The sequence below is a fragment of the Heptranchias perlo genome, chromosome 9, assembly GCF_035084215.1.
Source record: "Heptranchias perlo isolate sHepPer1 chromosome 9, sHepPer1.hap1, whole genome shotgun sequence".
NCBI classification, from domain to species: domain Eukaryota; kingdom Metazoa; phylum Chordata; class Chondrichthyes; order Hexanchiformes; family Hexanchidae; genus Heptranchias; species Heptranchias perlo.
Genome location: NC_090333.1, coordinates 65353081 through 65367639, shown reverse-complemented (window position 1 = coordinate 65367639; position 14559 = coordinate 65353081). Strand labels below are relative to the sequence as shown.

The 14559-nt window shown below is 39.8% G+C and overlaps 1 pseudogene; it reads left to right on the top strand.

The window, feature by feature from the left end:
* The first annotated feature begins 6770 nt into the window (after positions 1–6770).
* On the top strand, positions 6771–14244 carry LOC137324918 (regulator of G-protein signaling 21-like; annotated as a pseudogene).
* The last annotated feature ends 315 nt before the right edge of the window (positions 14245–14559 follow it).

Below are 14559 nucleotides of genomic sequence, written 5' to 3'. Positions count from 1 at the left end.
GTGGCTGAAGAAACGCCTGTCTGTTCCCCTAACTATAGAATCCCCTATCACAATCGCTCTCTTGACCTCTCTCCTCCCCCCCGTACAGCTGAGCCACCCATGGTGCTCTGGTCTTGGCTCTGGCTGCACTCCCCACAGGAACCCTCTCCCCAAACAGTACCCAGAACTGAATATTGGTTGGAGAGTGAGATGCCCTCAGGGGACTCCTGCACTACCTGCCTGGTCCTCCTTGTCTGTCTGGCGGTCACCCAGTTCCTTTCTGCCTGCGCTCTCTTAATCTGCGGGGTGACCACCTCCTGAAACGTGCTATCCATGAAACTCTCAGCCTCGCGGATGCACTGCAGTGACGCCAGCTGCTGCTCAAGGTCCGAAACCTCAGTAGTGTCAAAGCTGCTTCACATTTAGTTGTAGTGCAATTAGTTTAATATTTCAGTATCTGATCTTATTCCATTGTTTACTTAGTCAGCGATGACATAATTAAGCCAACTCACTGATTTGAGTTGCAAATGGATCCTGCCAATTTGACGCAGGTCTTTAATCCAAACAGAAACTTTATTTTCATATGCAATTCTGTACCTGAAGAATCAAAACATTCCCTGGCACTTTGACCATGTCTCCTTCAAACTGAATAGATTAAGAATACCTCTGAACATTTGCATTCTGTTTTTTGGAAAGCTGCTTATTTTCATAGCATGAACAACAGTGTTTCCAAATTAAGTGGCACTCTTTGTTATTTTGGGAAAGGCATCAACCTTGAAGCTAAATCAGAGGACTTCCTTCCTGGGGTATCATGCACACCAATGCCATTTCATTGGATGCCGAATTACTTTCCAGAGTGGTTTTGATCAAATGCAGCCCATGATTCCACCCCACCCCACCACCACCCCCACACACACCCGCCACCCCACCCTCCCATCCCAACATCCAAGGTTGGCTTATGCTTCACATAAATTAGTGATGTCATGGAAAAACTATTGTTGTTTAGCACATGGAAAGGTTAAAGTGGAGAGGTGTCACTCTTAGCTGAGGGACTGATAAACATGCTAGCTGCATCAGGTTCACCCCAGGTAAGGGAAGAACACTGCAGTTTCCAGACAAGTTGGGAGCAAGCTGAGAGAAGAATTTGTAAGTGTTGATTGTGCAGATTCTTCCATCTACTTTAATTGATTTAGTTATTAACAAAAAAAGTGGCCATTGATTTCTAGTTGTGAGATTACGTAAGATGTTGCAACATTTCATTGCTTTTCAAGGGTCAGCCTTTATAATGTATCATTTTAAATGTCTTTAAAATACTTTGTGCAGAGGTTGAAAGTGTGAGACAGTATTTGGAGCATTTTAACTATTTCCCTATGGACTTTGCAGAATGTTTAAAATGTCATCTAGATTTGTATGATCCTTAAATGAATACGTTAACCTTTGGGATTTCCACAATTATTGCTTCCACCAAATGTCCCAAAAGTAGAAGCGGGATTTTCCATATAGCCTGAAATCCTTTCTCTGCAAAAGTGCCTGTTTCTTGTTTCTTGTTTTTTGTGTAAGTAACATAAACTGCATGATAGCATGGTTAGGAGTACAACTTGGAATTTTTTCCACCTTATTTGTCCCTCTATTCCTCCCTCCCCAGCCCTACTCTTCTCCTAAAACTGTAGCCATGTACACTGGCTACAATTCTACGGGTGCCAGTCAAATGGGCATTCTTCACATATGATCGCAGATAGTTAGCGTCGGCAGTCTGTGCCACCATTACTATTGGAAGTCGAGCCTGATTGTCTGTTCAACCAGTGTCCTCACCCGTACTTCCAACAGAAGTCACTTAACATCCATCAGTAACAGCAAACCTGGAAGATTTCTCCCCTCCCTAGCCCAAGGGCACTAAAACCAAACATATCGTCCCAGCTGCCTCCCCAGTACAAATCATCTAAATCAGACCAGACCAGGGTTCAAACCTGGGATCTTCCTAGTCTGTGTGACTCAGTAGTGCTGATGTGGAGATGCCGGTGATGGACTGGGGTTGGCAATTGTAAACTGTAGTGCAGCAGGTTGTAATTTTACCTACTGAAACTTGAGTGAGTCCTCTGGAATCTTTTCTAGAAACTTTTCATGTTGATGTACGGTTCAATAAAATCTAAGATTTAAACCTGACTGAAACATTTGGATTTAAGGACAAAACTTAGCTTCTTGAAAAGTCGATATCAAAGACAGAAAAGAAAGTAACTTTGAAAGGAAAAACATAAATGTCAACAAGCAAAAAAAAGGAGAATACAAAGTTTGACCTAAAATAATTCTGAAATCGGGGATTAAAGTGATCAGCTATTGTATCAGGCTTAAATGAGCTGTCTACCCCTATTCCTATGTAGAAGTTATTCAATCGTGCATTGCAGCCTCAATATTAATGCTATTCCTATGAAATCTGAGTAAACATTTTTGATTTAGGTTTTCTACAGAAGTTACTATTAAGTCAAGTAAGTAAAACAGGTAAGTAAGTTTGACAATGAATGGTACAAATACGTTCTGACTGAATTCGGAATTAATTAAAACTATATAAACTTATGTAATACACATTGTATCATATAAAATAATATGAGCACAAATCAACCAATGATTATTCAGATTAATCTGTAGTAACAGTGATATCGGTGCATAGACATTAAAATTCATAATAGGCTTTTTTGTTCCTAATCTTAAAGAAAACTATTTCTATCAAGCGAAAAAGAAAATCTTTTTTTTAGAATAAATTTGTTCAATATGTTACGATTATGCTTCCAAAGTATTGCTTCCCACAACTAATCTGATTTTATTTACTGTGGATGTAGAAGAAATGTTATATTTGTTATTATCGGTCTATATTACATATTGGACATTTATAACGTCAGAGTATTTTACATTACTGGAGCTGACATGAGATTCTGAAGTGCATTTGAATACATTTTCCCCTTAGTGATTTATGATTCTGGTCTCTAGATGCCCTAGCCTGGAGATCACACTGACATATATTATTGCATGAATACTTAACTTGTTCAAAGACTGAACATGTGTAGTATAAATGCCGGCATTGACCAATTGGGCCAAATGGCCTGTTTCCATCCTGTAGACTCTTTGTAATTCTATGTAATATCAATTTTCTTTCACTGCTATTTTAATGGTGGAATGAATCTATTTATTGCAAATGGAGAAGAGAAGAATTCCATATCATTCACTGTTCATGTGATAATGCTGCCTCAACATAAATTGCTGCATCCTTATTCTGAATACTGGTCCCAATATTTCTCTTTTAACTGAATGGATTTATCATTTGTTACTAATAATAGTGAAACTCTCAAAACTGCATTTGGTGATTATAAAACAATCAAAAGTTATTGAAGTGTAATTACAAAACACATTTTACAGCCATTGTACAAAGTGAAAAAATAGTAGCACCAGATCTTACCAATATTCTCTTTAAATATATTAAACAGTTGTAATTACAAAACACATTTTACAGCCATTTCTAGGACCTTTTTTTCAGAATTTCAGCCAGATCAAACCTTTATGATGAAATTATCTTTCTTTATTAAAACAAAACTAATTGCAAGCTTACTGTTTAATATATTTAAAGAGAATATTGGTAAGATCTGGTGCTACTATTTTTTCACTTTGTACATAAGTCTTTACATTGTTATCACTAGCATTAAAATGACATGTCGACTGGTCAGTTTGGATCTGGTATTCCTCAGCGCCAATCTGCCGGTTTTAGAAGTTTATTATAAGAATATGGTTAGTATTAATATCAAAGTTGCATTGAACCTGTATCCATGAGTTCCCTGTAACTGGTATGAGAATAATGTCAGCCTATCACTAAATAAAATCCAACAGTTCTCATTTCCCATAACTAAAGTAATTCTGGCCTCTTGCACATCCCCAATTTTCATCGCTCCACCATTGGTGGCTATGCCTTCAGCTGCCTAGACCCTAAGCTCTGGAATTCTCTCCCTAAACCTCTCCGCATCTCTACCTCTCTCTCCTCCTTTAAGACACTTGATAAAGCCTACCTCTTTGACCAAGCTTTTGGTCATCAGTCCCAATATCTCCTTATGTGGCTCGGTGTCAAATTTTGTTTGATAACACTCCTGTGAAGAGCCTTGAAATGTATTATACATTAAAGGCGCTATATAAATGCAAGATGTTGTTGTAAAGAAAACAAGAAACCCGCTTGCTTTGGTAAAAAGAAGTCACCATTGAAAAACACATCAGTATTTTGAAGAGTAGAGCTTGCACTATACTAAACGATGTCTCATGTGTGACACAGTTGACAGTCTGGCACTACTTATAGCGAAACACCAAGAGGTACTAGCAGGAGTTTTAGAATAATCAAATAAAAAGGGTCACTGTGAAAGGATTTGATTCAATTTTAATCTTTCCAGGCAAAATTGCTACTGCATTGCTCAAAATAAAACTATAACATGATTAAGAATGAAGTAAATTCAAATGTTATAGGATTCAATAGTTTCTCTAATTTACATATTATCATATTTATCAATTTTATATGAGGGGTACATGTGAATTTTTAAAAATCAAGATTAAGATCCTAAAACGGTTAATAAAAATTGCATTACTAGCAAGGATTTCACTAACTTCCTCCAACATCCTAAACTTAATTACCACCAACAGGACACACGGTGAAAGAATCACTTGTCCTATGAAGTGAAAAGACAACAGGACAATATTGTCAAGTGTACAGAACGTTCTCTCCTTGTGGTTTTCATCCTCTTCATGTGTCAGCAAAGTGTGAATTATCAATTAACACATTCACAGTTTGACAGAAAATATAATTTCCTATTTTATTTCCAATGCCGCAGGACACAAGATTAGATTCTAAAAATAGAAACTCGTCCTGGTTGAAAGGCACTGTCGGACAAGCTGATATGAATGAAGGTGGGAGGAGGCTCGTGTGGAGCATAAACACTGTTGGGCCGAATGACCTGTTTCTGTCCTGTAAATTCTATGAATTATAAAGACATTCCTGAAATTCAAGTGCTCCAAAATGTCAAAGTCTTAAACAGCAGAAATGAAGGATAAAAGACTCAATAATCAAAACAAATTTACTAGGATAAAGTCTTTGCAAAGCAAATTCATATCTATAGATTTCAATGATAATAGGCAATCGCAGACTTTTTAACTCATGGTATCTTGTAAATTGATTTGTAAATTGGATGGTAATGGGCAATCACCCTGGGCACACTGAACATATCGTCTATTGATGAGTGATAGCTAGTGAAACCTATTTTTTGGGGTCAACTTGTCTCAGTTGGTAGCACTCTCCCTTTGGGTCAAAAGTTAAGGTTCAAGTCCCAGACTAAGACTTGACTACTTAATCCAAGCTGACATTCTGATGCAATACAGGTGGAGTGCTGCATTGTCGAATGTGCCATCCTCCAAATTAGATATTAAGGTCAAGTCCTGTCCACCTGTTCAGATGGACATTAAAGATCAAACAGCATTATTCAATCAACAACGACTTGCTTTTATATAGCAATATTAATATAGCAAAACATCCCAAGGTGCTTCACAGTTCAGGGTCAAATCCAACCAGGAATAGAACTGGACCGGGGGCTAAATGTACTGTCAAAGAGGTCGTTTTTTAAAAAATATGCTCATCAAGATGAGGGATGTTAGTTTGAGCTGGATTCAGCCAAGACATCTGAACATTTTAGTTTTTACATATTGCTTAAAAATATCAGCATTTTCTTTTACGATTTAACTTCTCTTTTTACAATAAATAGCATCCCAACAATATTCCCTGCTATACATACTCCTTCACTTAAGTGCCTTCCAGCTCCTTTTATAAATAATAATTTTTGCAAGAGAACCTATTTATTTCTATCCATATATGTCTTGTTATTTGAATATATTTTATATTATAGAATTGAGTATGTTGTTTTAGTTCCCTACTCCTGGTTTGTAAACGGTGGTCTGTTAATTGTTCATCTATCTGTGTAGAATTACTTAGAATTTAGAGCACAAAAACAGGCCATTCAAAATTAATCTGCGGAAACAATAATTCAGTGAGCGAGTGGTCAATCTGTGGAATAGCCTCCCTTGGGAGATGGTGGAAACAGATTGTATTGATTCATTCAGATGCAAATTAGATAGATTTCTTTCAGAAAGTAACATTTTGGGACATGACATGTGGTAAATGTAACATGCTTTGGATGAACAGGTGACTTTGGACCGATGGTTCCCAAAGATTTCCACCCCTGGGGTTTTCCTCGCCTCATGTCTGGGTCTGTTGTAGATTAATCGATAGACATTGATGGCTATGATTAGTCAACAAATCCATTATTGTTGTATCATGCGGCTACCAGGGTGGTAGAAGGCGAACTAGATGGATCTTGTGCTTTTTTAATCTAACGATTCCTATGTTCCATGCACAATTTCCCTGTTCACAGGCTTAGTAAACAACTTGCTCTGGGCCTTTGTTCTGGGCACCATGTAAATGGCCACTAGTAGGTACATGAGAATGGCTTGTGGTGACTTAACCAACTATTATTCTCTTCTTGCTGGTGGAAAAATGCTTTGCTTCCATTTGACCGATGGGTGGAAATTGGAACTTGCAGTAGATGAACAAACCCATATTTTACTGCCCTATGACAAAACTGCTACATTTTATGAGCACAATTTGTTCAAATTCAAATAATTCTTTGATGTCATATGATGTATAAGAAGCTACATCTATAATCTCACTGGAAAGAAGAGAGAATAATTGAGAGAATGTATGGTTACTAAATTTGCTGATGACACAAAGGTAGGTAGGAAAGTAAGTTGTGAAGAGGACATAATGGGTGTGATTTTAAACCCCAAGAACGGATGGGTTGGGGGCGGGTGCGAGTTGAAAATAGTTGTTTTTTGGGCCGCAACCGCAATATTTTCGGACTTTGCATTCCCAGTGGGAAGCTTGTACTTTTACACGCCGACGTTAAACCCGGAAATAAAGCCAGGTTGTGGTCGTGACCCAAAAAACAACTATTTTCAACTCTCACCCGTCCCCAACCCACCCATTCTTGGGGTTTAAAATCACCCCCAGGGAGTCTGCAAAGGGATATAGATAGGGTAAGTGAGTGGGCAAAAATTTGGCAGATGGAGTATGTGGGAAAATGTGAACTAGTCCACTTTGGCAGTAGGAATAGAAAAGCAGTATATTATTTAAATGGAAAGAGATTGCAGAACTCTGAGGTACAGAGAGATCTGGGTGTCCTAGTACATGAATCACAAAACGTTAGTATGCAGGTACAGCAAGTGATTAGGAAGGCAAATAGAATGTTGTCATTTATTGCAAATGGGAATGGAAGTAGAGATGTTTTGCTACAATTGAACAGGGCATTGGTGAGACCACATCTAGAATACTGTGTGCAGTTTTGGTCTCCTTATTTAAGAAAGGACATAATTGCTTTAGAGGTGGTACAGAAAAGGTTCATTCGACTGATTCCTGGGATGAGAGGGTTATCTTATGAGGAAAGGTTGGACAAGTTGGGCCTGTATACATTGAAATTTAAAAGAATGAGAGGTGATCTTATTGAAACATATAAGATCCTAAGGGGATTTGAAGGGGTAGATGCTGAGAGGATGTTTCCCCTTGTGGGAGAGATAAAACTAGGGGCCACAGTTTAAAAATAAGGGGTCTCCCATTTAAGATGGAGATGAGGAGAATTTTTTTCTCTCTGAGGGTCGTGAGTCTGTGGAACTCCCTTCCCCAGAGAGTGGTGGAGGCAGGGTCATTGAATATTTTTAAGGCGGAGTTAGATAGATTCCTGATTAACAAGAGAGTCAAAGTTTATAGTAGGTAGATGGGAAAGTAGGATTGAGGTCACAATCAGGTCAGCCATGATCTTTTCAAATGGCGGAGTAGGCTTGAGGGGCCGAATGGCCTACTCCTGCTCTTAATTCGTAGAATCAATAATTTTGGACAAAAGAATAGAACTAGAGGAGATGGCGATAAAGTACAGAAGTGGTATGGGGCATTAAGTTGATTAAAAGGACTGAATCATACAATACTTTCCTGCAAAGTGTATCACAGATTTTCCACAATTGTAATATTTATTGAGTTATATTCTGTCATAGACAAAAAATTAGAAAATGCTGTTTTATATTTACTATATACACAAAGATTAGGACATCTTAAAAATGTTCACTTGGGATAAATTTTGCTAGATAAAGAATTCAGGAGAAGCTTCTTTACCCACATATTGTGGAACTTGCTATCACATGGAGTGGTTGAAGCGAATAGCAGAGATGCATTTAAGAGGAAGCTAGATAAGTACATGAGGGACAAAGGATTCGAAGGATATGCTGATAGGGTTAGCTGAAGTAGGCTGGGAGGAGGCTTGTGTGGAGTATAAACACCGGCACAAACCAGCTGGGCCGAATGGCCTGATTCTATGTTGTAAATGCAATGTAATTCTATGTAATTATCTGTTATTTACATAAAAAAAAAACTTCTTATATCTGGTATAGGAAAATCAGACAGCCATTGCTTCTTAAATGTGCTTCAAACCCTGTCGGATTATTCATTTATCAAAGGCTATTTCCTTCAGGCACATTTGAAAACACCATATGTAGCATTTCACTTCGAATGAGCTGATTTAATATTTAATTTGATTAATCACAGAATTAAAGCTTGAAGACTAAATAAATTGAACTTCTACACCTCCAAAAACCTACCAGTGATTCCACTGCTCAGCTCAGGAACCAGGACAAGGCCAAGATGCCAATAAAGTGAGTTGACAATCATTGTTTATGAGGTGCTTTTTCTTTATAAAATATTGCTTGAACAATAAATGAATGTATTTTTCTATAGAAAAGTCTGTTATGATTATATAAACCAGATACACTAGCAATCTGTTACCAGTAAAAGAGTTACGTTGATCAAAATCTATCATTTCATATTGTATTTACCACAAAGAAAATGCTCGAAAGATGGCAATGCTATTTTCAAGGGTAGTTGTTATTGTTTCCATAGGCCGACCCCTGAAGAGGCACTGCTATGGTCTGAGTCTGTCGATAAGCTGCTGTCTCACAAAGGTAAGCAAAGGCTAAGTCACATTTAACTGCACGGTAAAGTAGTGGGGAATAGATTGTTTCCCCTATGCCTTGTTATAGGCACTATATATGTTTGTTGTTGAAGAACATTTGCTTGATGTAAATGGAGATGGACTCCTCTCCCCCGCCTCCCCCCACTCTAGTTCAGACAAGAGCAGCAGGCACATGGGAACACCACCACCTGCACGTTCCCCTCCAAGTCACAGACCATCCCGACTTGGAAATATATCGCCATTCCTTCATCGTTACTGGGTCAAAATCCTGGAACTCCCTTCCTAACAGCACTTTGGGAGAACCCTCACCACATGGACTGCAGCGGTTCAAGAAGGCGGCTCACCACCACCTTCTCAAGGGCAATTAGGGATGGGCAATAAATGCCGGCCTCGCCAGGAACGCCCACATCCCATGAACGAATATTTAAAAAAAGTTCCATATAGAAAGGCTCCAATATTTATTCCAGCCAGAACAAAAAGCAAAATACTACAAACGCTGAAAATCTGAAACAAAGCAAAAAATGCTAGAAACATTCAGCAAGTCAGGCAGCACCTGTGGAGAGTTAACATCTCAGGTGAGGACCCTCAATCAGAAATGAAACAACAGCATTTAAAAAAGGAAAGGGGGAGGGGGAAAAAACACGCAGGAATAAATAAGAACAGACATTCAGGAAAAGACCAGCTGGTCCATTGAGCTTGTCGCATACAGTCATGGTGTGACTTAACAACATGACCCCCATCAACCCCTCCCCCCACATCCACCACCAGCCACTCAATCTGCTGGAAGAGGCAAAAAATTGGAGGAAAAAATCCTAGGCCAATTTCGGGCGGAAAAAATCCGGGAAATTCTTCCCCGTTCCCCAAAGGTGATCAAAAAAGTTCCAGGAGAAGACCACTGTGATCGGGAGATACATCGTCCATTACCCCATCTATCCGATCTACATTGTGATATCAGCCACAGTTAGAAATGCGTACAAGATCTTTCATTTCTTTCATTTCTCTCATTGTGCCTTCTATTTGTCTCATGCTACTATCACTTCATTTAGCCACTTTAGCACTTTACAGGTCTGCCTATTTCTTTTCCTGCGTGTGTAGTTGTGTTTTTTTCCCTCCCCCCTTCCCCTTGCCCTGTTCCTTTTTTAAAATGTTGTTCATGTGTAGCATCTTCTATTTCTGATGAAGGGTCAATACCTGATATGTTGACCTGTCTGTTATCTCCACAGATACTGCCTGACCTGCTGAATGTTTCCAGCATTTTCCATTCTTGTTTTTTTGTTACAGCCAGCCGTGTTTTCAGATGGTCTGCTAAATGTTCATTCCTTTTCCTCAGCTGGTCAGGCTGCCTTCAGAAGCTTCCTCAGGAAAGAATTCAGTGAGGAGAACATCGACTTCTGGCTGGCCTGTGAGGCCTACAAGAAAATCAAGACTCCTACAAAACTGGCTTCTAAGGCCAAGAAGATTTACTCCGAATTTATAAAAGTTGAAGCCCCTAAAGAGGTACTGAATTTTTTTGCTGTTCTTTTCTAAAAGTACTTTTTGATTGTAACAGTCGTCTAAATGAAAACTGGAAGCCCTTTACCAAAATGTTCTAAATTCTCAACTTTAAAATTCTCATCCTCATGTTCAAATCTCTCTATGACCTCGTTCCTCTCTATCTCTGTAACCTCCACCAACTCTACAACCCTCTGTGAACTTTGCGTTCCTCCAATTCTGGCTCTTGCACATCCCCCACTTCCTTCGCCCCACTGTGCCTTCAGCCATCAAGCCCCTAAGTTCTGGAATTCCCTCCCCAAATCTCTTCGCCTCTCCACCTCTCTCTCCTCCTTTAAGACCCTCCTTAAAACCTTCCTCTTTGACCAAGCTTTTGGTCACCTGGTCCTAATGTCTCCTTCCTTGGCTCAGTGTAAATTAATGTCTGGTAGCATTCCTGTGAAGTGCCTTGGGATGTTTTACAATGTTAAAGGCGCTGTGTAAATGTAAGTTATTGTTGGTGTTTATCAAAATATGCCATTATTATGTTGCATAATATATTCTAAGTGAATGTGTACCAGATATACATATCATTAAAATATACAACAAGCGATGGTGTGCTCAATTAAAAATGCCAAAACTAACATCGACAAACATCAAGTAACATCGAAACTACAGCACAGAAACAGGCCATTCGGCCCAACTGGTCTATGCCGGCGTTTATGCTCCACACGAACCTCCTCCCTCCCTACTTCATCTAAACACCTCGAATATCTCTGTATAAAGTTGTTAACATTTCCATATTGTGCAGGAGGTAATGGAGGTTTTTGCCGTCCCACATACAGAAATGGTGTTAGCTTACTTCAGGCCTCATTTCAACAGCAGTAGCTTGAGACAATATCAGACAGCTAGAGGAAAAGTATGCAGTTGTCAGTTTCCTCATACGACTTACAGTGGGACATTAGTGTGGGTCTTGCAGTAGTTCAAACAGAAAACAGCAGCCCTTGTATGTTCAGGCATGTGAGAGAGGAAGTGGAATGGCCTGCAAAGTGCTAAAATGGAGATGGTTAAATAGCTGAAGCGCCATTAATGTGAGACAATAGGAGGCAAAATGAGAGAAGATAGATTAATTTACATCACTAGAGAATGTGCGAATGTTTGAGGTAATGGGAGGAGAGGGAGGCAGGTAGAAATAGAAGCAGGAGAAACTAGCAAAGTGGAGCAGGTTAAAGTGGCCCAGGAACCTGAGAGAAAAAGAAAGACTTGCATTTATATAACGCCTTTCATGATCTCAGGACATCCCAAAGTGATTTACAGCCAATGAAGTATTTTTGAAGTGTAGTCACTGTTGTAATGTAGGAAACGTGGCAGCCAATTTGTGCACAGCAAGATCCCACAAACAGCAATGTGATAATGATCAGATAATCTGTTTTAGTGATGTTGGTTGAGGGATAAATGTTGGTCAGGAAGGAAAAAAAGCTACTTTTAAATGAGAGGTGTGACATGTTGTGCAGACGAGTCATTAATCGATAATCAACTGCAATGAGTTGTTTATTTCCTTGCTCCTGCAGTTAAGATTCACTTTCCTACACTGTGGGATTATCACTAACACTTACAGAGTAAAATCAAATCAGCTACTGAGTAGGAAATAATTCATAAACTTTGACACAGACTTGGAACTTATTATTTGCAAATACTAGTTTAAATATTACTGCAAATTTTGTTCTTTGAATCTCAAGGATAACTTAATTTAATGATTAATTTTGAGTCTAAATTTGGGGCGGGGAGGTCGAATTGGACCACGTTGTGCCCATTTTCCGGGCACAAAATGGGGGCACAATGGTCCAATTAAGGAGGCCCATTTCCATGCCCAAACAGCGTCATAAACATATCCAACGCCATACTGGTTCAAGCTTCTGTGGCGTCAGCCTAAAACAGGCATTCGGCCACTTGAATATGCTAACTAGGGGCTCAATGTCTGTTTTAGGATCCCTGTCGGAAATTGGTTTGCAGGCGTCGGGCCTACTCCGCTCAGGATTATTTGGTCAACATGCAGCCTAACCAGTGTTCCTTAAAGGGAAACATTTTTTAAAAAATCACTCACCTTAATGTGTAGTCGGGAAGAGCCAGAGTGCTTCTCCCAGGTCCACAGCGCTCCCAAGGACCACTGCGGGCCCCCCTCAGCCCCCTTATGATTTCCTCCCTTTCCCCACCGGACCTACCTGAGGGCCACTGCTGGCATGGCAGCCGCCCGACATTTAGCTCTGCTGCGCCAGCGAGCTGCCTGGGACGAGCGGTAGGTGCCCACAGATCGCCAGTCTTATTAAAATGAAGCCCAAGGCCCAATATCCATCAGATCTCTCAGGTCTACCTGTTCCGGATCGTTCCCTGTGCCCAGTTCGCGTCGGCCTGGTATGTCAGTTCTGACATCTTTCCTCAAAATGAGAACAATCCCACGGTCTCAGCAGGCAGCAGGCAGTGTGGGGTTGGAAACAGGGGCTACAGCCGTGTGGCTCTTGTCTTCTGACCCACACTTCCTGGGAGTTCAGCTCCCTGCCGGGAGCGCAGTGCCACGGAAACACCCCTTAAATATCTCTGATATTATAAGTTACAAAGAACAATAGGACATTTTCATTTTAACTGGTGCAGGTCGGGACCAAAAAATCCTGGGATAGAAATTAGACAGAATACTGCAACAGGAAAATATTAAGCTTTTGTACACTATAGTGTGATTCAAAACTTTAATTAACTAGGCTTTTAATTGGAAAAGGGGAATTTTGGTTTATGTTGAAATCTGTCGAGTTTTATTGATGACGGGGTGATGTACAGCTTGAGGGTGTAATTACTGGCTGTTCAATTCTAGTGTAACTGTGGAGGTCCTGTGGTTACACTCAGGAGGTGGAGTTAAGGGTATAAGGATGAATTGAATGAGAATAAGTCATTTGGCCCAATAAGTGTGCTACTTAGAATGCACCATAGAGGATATCACAGCCAAGTCCGATGCCCATATATTCTCGCTATCCAACAGGGACCGAGTCAGGGTCAGTTATAACATCCATACCATCAAAAATTAGGGTTGCCAACTCTGGTTGGATATATTCCTGGAGGTTACATCACATGTCCACCATCTCCAATCGCACCGCCCAGTTAAACAGACTTTTTTTTATCCTTCTCCAATATTTTTATCACGAATAAACGAAAATGAAAAATACACAATTTTTTTAAAGCCTCCTATGATTTTTCTCCTGGGTTGCTCGCAGCAGTGTCCTAGAGATTAATCTTTAATTCCTGAACACTCCAGGGGGCATGCTGGGAGGGTTGGCAACCCTACCACCAACTAAACCTATGGTTGAACCTTGACCCTTCCTGCGTTTTGTGGCTCAGTACCACACAATGTGCACATTTACCTATTAAGTCATATGAACATATGAAAAGTCGTCCTCAGGAAGCCCTGGAACACGTACAGCAAGGGAAAATAGCTCAAATGTTGATCGTTTTCATATCTTTGTTTCCTCTCTCACAGATTAACATCGATTTTACGACACGGGAGAACATTACCAAAAACATCAGTGAGCCGACCCACTCCAGCTTTGACCTGGCACAAAAAATAATCTATATCCTGATGGCAAAAGACTGTTACCCCAGGTTCCTGAGATCAGAGAGCTACCTGGAACTGGTAAACAAGACAGACAACGGTCCACAGAATTGAAGTCAGTCGTCTCCTGCCCTTATATAGAATGAACAGTGGGTAATCAGTCCAGAACAGTCACTAGTTACCAGTTGGACACTGAGAATATTGTAAGTATTTTAGGACTTTGTGGATTGTTCAGGCTGGATCTGAAATAATTAACTGCAAAAGTGAGAAAAGAAATGTTTCCATACATTTAAACGGATCAAATCCTAATGAAGAATGCTCATGACGCATTTTAGTTCATTAGTTATTGTTAGAGATTTCAAATGTACTTGTGTTACACTCCAAGACTGAACTGAAGACAGGTTAACCTTATTGTTACTAATGTTGTGG